We start from the raw sequence: 9,127 nt of genomic DNA, 5'->3' as shown, positions 1-9,127 counted from the left end.
CTCACTATGGAGGGGAACGCCCAGATACTTCCCAAGAGAATCAGTAAGAGGAATACCTGAGAGATCACTTAATCTCTTACAGACTCTCTGATTCATATTCTTAGAGCACATCATCCTAGATTTCTGGATATTAAGCTTCTGCCCAGAGGCCGAACAAAAACAATCCAGAATATCCATAATGACTCTCAACTGCTCCTCATTACCCTCAAGAAAGATAAGGACATCATCTGCAAAGAATAAGTGAGTCACCTGGGGACAGAAGCTGTTGATCGCCACAAGGTGGAAACTCCCATTATCAATCGCATCCTGAATCAGGTGAGAGAGCCTCTCCATAGCAATAACAAAAAGGAAAGGGCTCATAGGATCCCCCTGACGGATTCCTCTGCCCGGGGAAAATTCCTCCGACATATCCCCATTGACCATAACTTGAAACACAGGAGAAGAAATACATACCTTAATTAAACTTCTCCAGCTTGTGGAGAAGAAATAATCAATATATTATTATATAAACTATTACAATCAATATTTTTCTAATGTTGCATATGAAGAAACTTTATCAATTCAATATGTTACATATGAAAAAATAAAATTCGTAAGAATTAGTCACAAATTCATCTTAATGATAATTATTTTGGTCGATGGATTTCATGATCACTAAGTATTCGAATTCAATTATTCATTCTGCTAGAATAACCCAATATATCTAATTAAATTGGTTTAAGATGATAGATTTTCGCGTCTGCAACCTCCTTCATTTTCATCTGCTATGACTGTCTTCATCCGGCCCGAGCAACCGTCCCAAAGCATATTCTTCGTTCTCTATCGTTCAATGGGTCTGCTTCATTCAACCCCTCTTCTCGCGCACATTGTCTCCTCCATTAGACATCAACTAATTGCATAGTGGGCACATTATATAGGTATGCGATTTGATTATTGAAATAATTTTACCAGTTTTAAGTTCCCTTTTATACGATTTAGGGTTAAGGAGATTAGAAGGCTTAAGTATTGTGTACAAGACAAATCATTTTAACATCTTGTTTATGCAGTTTAAAGAACATCTCTATGTCCCTATCTCTATTTTTTCATTCTTCAGTTTTCATTCTGATTATGCTTGGTGGTTTTTGTTTCCTTTTGCATAGTGATACTAAAGATATATATGCCCCTGGAGAGGTAATTAATTCACTAATTATCAAGAGTTAAACCCATTTAAAGAGGGTTAATAAATTATGGTTATTTATGTGGAGTTTCATACCAGATTAGAGGAGAGACTATATGGGAAGCAAGAGTGTTCAGTTGAAAGAAGATCTCTATGTCCCTGACTCTATTTTTTCATTCTGATTATGCTTGGGTTGTTTTTGTTTCCTTTTTCATAGTGATACTAAAGATATATATGCCCCTAGAGAGGTAATTAATTCACTAATTATCAAGATTTAAACCCATTTAAAGAGGGCTAATAAATTCTGATTATTTATGTGGAGTTTTATACCAGATGATAGGAGAGACTGTAGGGGAAGCAAGAGTTGTATCAGGCATGCACCAGCTCAAGGCTGAAATGGTTCGCCAAGCTGATGCTTTTATATCATTACCAGGTAATTAATCAATTTAAAAACTAGCTTATCATTTTATTAGATAATAGTAATTCATTTGATATTGTAGAATTCTGAACCAGCTAATCAATGTAATGTTCAAGATTATGGAACAATTGGTAATACAAGTTAGGGACACGTGAAGCAGGGCTTGGTACCAGGTGAGTCAGCGATAGCAGAAATGTTAAAAGATCAACTGAGAAATGATGGAAATGGTGGCAAGGAACATCAGGTAATTTGAGTTTCTTGGCCGTTGTTTGTTTCTAAGTAACCAAATAGAACTTAAAAATTCAAAATAATCAATTGGATTTTTACTTGAAACTTCATATCTCTATTCCTCAATTGAGATCTTTAAATTTATCTTAATTTACAAATTAGTATATGTATACAAACTATATAACTTCATTAACCTATAAAGTTCAAAGTCCACTTCCTCAACTAAATATAGGAAGAAAGCTGACTTGAGCTTTCTTAAAGAGAGAAGGCAAGTCGGCTGGGTCTTTCCTTGCCTCTTGTTCTGTTTCAGCCAAATGAATTCTATTATGATATTTCATTCTCGTCTTCTTAATCTTCTGCTAGGTATTCATCAGGTAAAATGTGATTACTAGAATACCACCTACAGTTAAAGAATGTATACTACTTAAGTGGTCAATAAGTCTTTTTTTAAGGGCTCCTTATCTAAAGCAGTGTGCCTCTACGCTGCAGAAAGCTTATGCCAAAGGCTGAAGGGCTCATGGATTCAGTTATCTTAATCATGACAATGAAGTGAAATGGAAACTGTGTATAATCTGACTTAACATATCGGTCCCAGATTGCACAACAGCAACACGACGCTAGAAGAGTGCGTTGTGACGAAGCTTGTGCTCATCCAAGTAGGGAGTTTGGAGCTGTAGTGTCCCTGGATTTAACAGATACCCCTTGAACAAGGGTTGAAGTTCAGATCTATGTTTTCGACATTACCTTTGTGTAAGTTTACAAAGGCTTCTTTAGTTTAACATTGCGGAGTTGATTTGAAAAGGGCTTTAAAAATGAAATCTCCTTTCTTATCATTTCAGTTTGAGTTGGCTAATTGTAAGGATCTGTGTACCTTTACAAATACACGAGTGAGCTTTCCTCACTCTCTACTTTCTAACTTTCTTGGATTAGTCTTCCTAAACATACTTACTGCTTGACTAGTTTGTGACTAAAAGAGCCTGAATTCCTCAACTAAATATAGGAAGAATGCTCACTTCAGCTTACTCAGCAGATAACTTGCTAAAATGATTTTGTTTACCAAAAGGATTAAATTACCCATATAGATTTTGATTGAACGAACGATTCTATATGATTGAACGAACAATATTTTATTTCTAGATAATTGGAAATCAAATTTACCCATATAGTTTACCTGAGAGGTGAAATACATTGGAGGGAATGTGTTTCTTAGCCCAAATTTTATGTCATTTGCAGATGATCGAAGCAATGATTTTCAATATGAGTTATGATCATTGCTCCATATATTGCATTATATGTGTATATTTTTTAAATGAATATTTATCCCTAAATTACATTAATTAGATAATATGCATTTACACCAATATTTTGACCTGATTGAAACTCCGGGAGCTCATTCCATATAATTTTGTTAAAAGATTTGGGGATGAACTCACAGATGTTGCTGATTTCATTGTCCATAATGGCCCTGTTTTGAAAGTAGGGCTATCAAAAGCACAAAATAGTATATGGTTTGCCGATGGATGGCAAAACTTTACAAAACATCATTCAATCGTCAATGCACACTTTCTACTATTTGGATATACAGGCTTATGTAGTTTCAATGTTTTCATATTTTGATGCAACTGCTTCTGAAATTGAATATCCATATGATAATGAAGGCTCGAGTTATGATGAGATCTGTCTAACAAGAAATGAGGTTGAAATGCTAGATGATAGCCCTTCTAAGATGTTGAATTCTGGTCCATCTAGTAGTTCTTTGGAAATCAAACTTTCTAATGCAAGTGCAAATAAAAGAGACTAAGGTGAAATACACTCTAAATCGAAGCAGAAACTTTAATTAAAGAGAAGTAGAGGTGCTGCTTCTATGGTCAGTCTAGATTTTGAGCATCTTAGCATAAGGAACAACAGGCTGAACCTGGATCAGTTGGTTGACACAATTAACATTAACGACAATAAAGCAAAAAAAGATAAACTGGGGAAAAAACAGAGTTAGAACAACTGTGCACTACGGAACAGGGAAGCGATGGAGTTAAATGTGGATCTGGTAAGATCTTTACAGCATTTGGATCTTTCCAACCAAATGTTGCTCTCAAAATGCTTTTCTCTGGTATTTAAAGGTCTATGGGTTAGTGAAAGTACATGACGCCTTGCTTCATAGGCCTAGAAACAAGCCGCTTTTGATAATAGAGTTATGTTACCCGTAAAGGGTTTTAATCATCATATTAGTAACTTTTATAGAGGGCGAGCCTTGGCGCAACGGTAAAACGTTGTTGTCGTGTGACCAGAGGTCACGGGTTCGAGTCTTAGGAGCGGCCTCTTGCCAATTAAATTGGCAAGGGAAGGCTTGCCCCCAATACACCCTTGTGGTGGGACCCCTCCCCGGACCCTCGCTCAGCGGGGACGCGTAATGCGACCGGGCCGCCCTTTTATTAGTAACTTTTATCTGCTTTAGTTGGTCCATTCATGTTGTGTAATTTTAGGTTATTTATCCTTGTTTGCTTTATATTTTTTATTTACTTTGTATATTTCGATTTCTCCGTAATAGATCATGGACCATGGTAACGAGTTGGTTAACATTAATTTGTTTTTCCTTTTAGAGGTGGGCAATCATGTTGCTTCTATTGATGACCCATTTGTTATAGCTTGTTACTTCTGCCAAATGTACTTTTAGATGCTTAGAACTTAAGATGGACCATTTATGCTACTGATTGATGTTTTATTAATCCAGTAACTTCTGCATTTTTCCCGTTGTGATGGAATTTATCAGGTATTATCATGAGATTGGTTGCGGAGCTACTAAAGATTCTACTAATCGATAATGTGGTTTTAAGGGCCAGTTGCATCTACGGGCGTGCCAGACTATAGACCATGAGGAAACTCTCCTTAGACGACAAGTCTTTATTATCAGGTTTTAATTATTTGTCTGTTTTGGCTACCTAATAAGGAAAAAAAGTTAGATGTCATTTATATTTGGCATAAATCCCATTTGGGCCCCGAAACTATAGAGCTTAGTTCTATATTTTCCTAAAATCAGCAAGGGGTCCCTAAACTTTGCAAAATTCACCAATTAAACCCAATAAATGAAAAGTATAATAGATTGAGAAGGGTCTGTCTTTAGATTAGTGTTATCTTGCATTTTCATATAGTTTTTAATATATTTTAATTATAGTAATCATGCATTTTAAGATAGTTTTTAATATTTTATAATTATTTTATGTTTAGTTTTATGTTTTAAGAGCTAATGCTTGTTCTATGTGTTTTTAGGTATTATTTGGGGCAAAAATGCAATTATGGAATCATTATTCAAGTAAATAAAGTTGCACAGTTAGAACTCCTTCTAGTTGGTGACCTCGTAGCAGTTGAAGAATGAAGACTCATGACTCTTTAAATAAATCCTTATTGTCATAAATTCTTTAAATAACTATCCAAGGAATGTTATGAAAGTTAAAAAGTCTTTTGAATGCTCAAGAAGGAGTTACACTACTCAATGCTCCCTTTAATTACATGAAAGTTAAAAAGTTGCAAAGAAGAATTCAACTCTCCATATGTTTAAGAAGTTAAAGCAAAGAATTCAATCCTCTATTAATCTTCTCTTTAATAGCATTAAAGTTGGAGGTTACAATGAATGCATGAAGACATGTGCAACTATAAATACCTACATTGGGAAGCATGAAAGCAGACCTGGAACAAACATGGAACAGGCCTTACCAATCTTTTTTAGACTTTTTGTAGTTTTCTTTTTGTTCATTTTCGTTCTACCTTTGTAACTGATTCTAGTTCTATTTCAAAGTTTATTCTTCTTCATCTTTTCTTTTCTTTTATTTAATTATGTTTTCTAGTTTGTTTTCTATTGAATTTCTTGTTTTCTTTCCATCTACCATGAGCTAAGTCCTCCATAACTAGAGCTATAGCGGATCCTAATCGAAGTAGATGATTTACTTGCAATCCAAATTCAAGTTCATAATTTATTAAATAGAGAATTAAACTATGGAGCTTAATTTCCTAGTTAGATATCTGATCAATATTTAGCTAAATTACAATTAATGATTTTGGTTGACCGACACTAAGATAATTAATGGAACTACATAGTTTAGACCTGTGTCTATGCGGTGCGGTTTTTCAGGGTTTAGTTTCACGACTTAACTTTGAGGTTATTTCAGAGAACTTAATGCTTTCATTATACCTTTATTCTTGACTGAGCCAAAACTAGGATAATTGTATGTGAAATAGGATTAATCTTGACTAGACCAAAGCTTGGTTAATTACTTTAGGAAATAATCACCGTCTCTAGATTAAAACTTAAGAACTTGGATAGGATTGAGCGTGGATTATATACATTAGGTTAGGTGAAGCCTTGCTCTAGTGATTTACATCATATTTAAATTCATTTTATTTCCCTTCTTTGTTTACTTTATTTAATTGTTTTAAATTTATTAGTTTAATATCACAACCAATTCAAGTTTTGATTGCTTAGATAATAGAAATTCACAAAAATCAATAGATATAAACACAATCCTCGAGGGAACGATACTCTACTTATTCTTTATTACTTGATCACGATGGGGTGCACTTGCCCTTAGTTTTGCACGATATACATTTCGTCCATCAAGTTTTTGGCGCCGTAGCCGGGGATCGAACCCGGGTCACCCGCGTGACAGGCGGGAATACTTACCACTATACTACAACGACATATGCACACAAAAATTCATAGCAAGTGGCTCAAGGATAAAGTCATAAATTGAAAAATTAGGATTTTTAGCTCTCTTCTTTTTGCAAGCTTTATCTATTTTTGAAGTTTGAATTTTCGAACAATAATGAATTAGAGCGCAACGAAAAGCTTATTCCATTCAAATAATTGAGGATGCAAGACAACAACCTTTCACTTAATATGATGCTTTTTCATTCCTTTAAAAAAACTCAACTGGAATGTTTTGTGAAACATGTCTGAATCAAAGTTGTAGTAGAGCAAGTTTTGGACACTTAAAATTAACAGAGTGGTTGCTGATATTGGGTTTTGGGAGCGGAACACAAAGATCCTCTGTTATAATTTTCATTATTGGGGTTAATTGCTCGTTCTGCAAAGTTTAGGGACCTTTTGCTGATGTGATGAGAATGGGAGGCTAATTGATTTTGGTTCTATAGTTTTGGTAGTCGAATGAGCTTTATGCCTTTATATTTCAAATTGTGACCTGCACTTTTTCTCTTTAGGTTGGGTTGTTATATTAATTTGATCATTATGATTCTTTTAATTAATAATTTTGAGTTAAGAATATTTAAAATCAAATTAATTGTTTCCATATTTGGAAACGTTTTAACATAAAAAGAATATTGATTTTTTGATCGGTTAGTCTATCACTAGTTTACCGACCAACCAGTTAACAAGGATTTCATATAGGGATTGAGAGAAATTCATTTCCTGGTCCGAAAACAAAATACTTGCTTTTATAATACTAAATTGATTGCTGCTTTTTAAGATGGAACCCTAAAGTGGACTAAATTAGCTAGTAAATATAATAAAATGATTTTGTTTGATATGCATTACAAAATGACACCAGAGTTCACATTTGGATTCTCTAGTGCATTTATTTGTGTTTATTTATGTTTATATGAATGATTACTTGTTCAGATTTTGACCTTATTTAGATTTTTATGCTAAATGATGATTAAGGTTTAGAGGTTGGATATGTTTAATGTTTTGCATAGATGATAAAATATGTGAAAATTGTAAGTCAATTTGTTCAATGTATTTCTTATTGTCTATCTTCTTATATTTGGGTTAAAAACCAATAATTAATGTCAGCCACTGGGAATTAGCAAGATCTTAAAAAAATTCCACTGGTTTTATTTGGATATTTATAATGCAAAGATTAGTTGGAGGGAGATATTATTCAGCTAGTGAAGATACATGATGGTTGAGGAAAATGACAACAAAGAAATTTGAAACCAATTACAAATGGTTAGCTTGATGTATGTAAACATTAATGTTTGCACATAAGGGATTTAATATTTATTTTAAGTTTGTTAATTCAATTTGCAGTTGTAAAAGCAAAATGTAACTTTCTTTTTCGTTTGGTTGCTTCTTGTGCTAGTATGTATTTATGCAACTCAAGCATACAACTATTGAGCACAGCAGTTTTAAATTTCTGTTTCTTTTCATTTGATAACAATAATTGCTGGATGATTTTAATGTGTTGGAAATATAGTAAATCATGTAGCCTTTATTCTGAAAAAGTTATTGTTTTATGGTTGTACAAGTCATAGCTTTCAACATTGTCTTGTATGGTACATTTTGTCTTACAATTTACATTTAGAATGTTGAAATACTTTGAATTAATATACATTTGACTGGAACACAACTACTGCTTTATTTTTCTTATGTGAACAGATGAGATTCATGTAGCTTACCTGTGCATGGAATTTCAGTTTTACACCCTTTTACACCCTTTCAGTTCTGAATAAGTGTAAATTGATTTACTATTTACTCTATATATAGCGAGTTCCCTTCAATCCAAATAAATTAATCAAAACTAAAAAAATATTACATATTATTTGTTGGGATATAAATATTTGCAAAATTGTGAGAAAAATTTCCCCACAAAAAGCTACATATTATTTGTGGGGATATTAATATCTCCCCACAATTTTGTTGTGAATTTGTGGGGATATAAATATTTCCCCATAGAATAGTAGTAAGATTAGTGGGGATAAATAATCGCCACAGAAAAAAAAACATTTTGTGGCAAATTGTGAGTTCGCCATAGAACAGAATATATTTTGTGGCGAACTATGATTTCGCCACAAATGTGCATCTATTGTGGCGAAGTAAATTTTCGCCAAACTTACCTTTAACGTCGCTCTAACAGTGGCGATCATGTGGCGAAATTTTTTCGCCACAAAAGGGTTTTAGTGGCGAAATTTTGATATTCTGTGGGGAAAAATTTCCCCACAATAAATCTGTTTTCTTGTAGTGCATGTAAAGAAGTTGAAGCTGAGCAGGTTGAGAATCAAACTGTGCCGAGTAAGACAGTTGAGAATCAAGCTGAGTTCACAGAGAAAGTCATAGCTGTGGAAGACCTTGGGCTGAACTCCTCCTCTGAGTCACTTGACTCCATTCCTGCTGATCCTTCTCCTCCAAAAGTCAGCACTGGCAAACGACTCAAGAGAAAAGCTCAAAAGTCTCCAATCATTGATCTTCTGGACGATTCTCTGTTAAGGGAACTAATCTCTGCCCTTACCACACTCCAATTCCAGTTCTTCAACAATGCCATTGAACCAAATTTGGACCAACTCACGGAAAAGCAAGCCACTGTTTCTCAAGCTGAGGA

General features: G+C 34.0%; 1 long non-coding RNA gene and 1 other non-coding gene across 8 annotated transcripts; one reads left to right on the top strand and one right to left on the bottom strand.

Annotated features, from left to right (window-relative positions):
- The first annotated feature begins 750 nt into the window (after positions 1-750).
- LOC136224808 (uncharacterized) lies at positions 751-5,604 on the top strand. Of its 7 annotated transcripts, none has more exons than XR_010686622.1 (6): positions 751-917; positions 1,490-1,589; positions 1,691-1,818; positions 2,292-2,552; positions 4,570-4,710; positions 5,067-5,604. It is a non-coding gene; the product is annotated as an uncharacterized lncRNA (long non-coding RNA). The 7 variants fall into 7 exon arrangements; XR_010686619.1 differs by having other exon boundaries at positions 1,670-1,818; XR_010686618.1 differs by having other exon boundaries at positions 1,657-1,818.
- Positions 5,605-6,419: 815 nt separating this feature from the next.
- Positions 6,420-6,491, bottom strand: TRNAD-GUC (transfer RNA aspartic acid (anticodon GUC)). Its single transcript has one exon. It is a non-coding gene; the product is annotated as a tRNA-Asp (tRNA).
- Between the last annotated feature and the right edge of the window lie 2,636 nt (positions 6,492-9,127).

This window comes from Euphorbia lathyris, chromosome 3, assembly GCF_963576675.1.
Source record: "Euphorbia lathyris chromosome 3, ddEupLath1.1, whole genome shotgun sequence".
Lineage (NCBI taxonomy): Eukaryota > Viridiplantae > Streptophyta > Magnoliopsida > Malpighiales > Euphorbiaceae > Euphorbia > Euphorbia lathyris.
The sequence above is the reverse complement of the archived record's forward strand: the minus strand, read 5'-3'. Positions and strand labels throughout refer to the sequence as shown.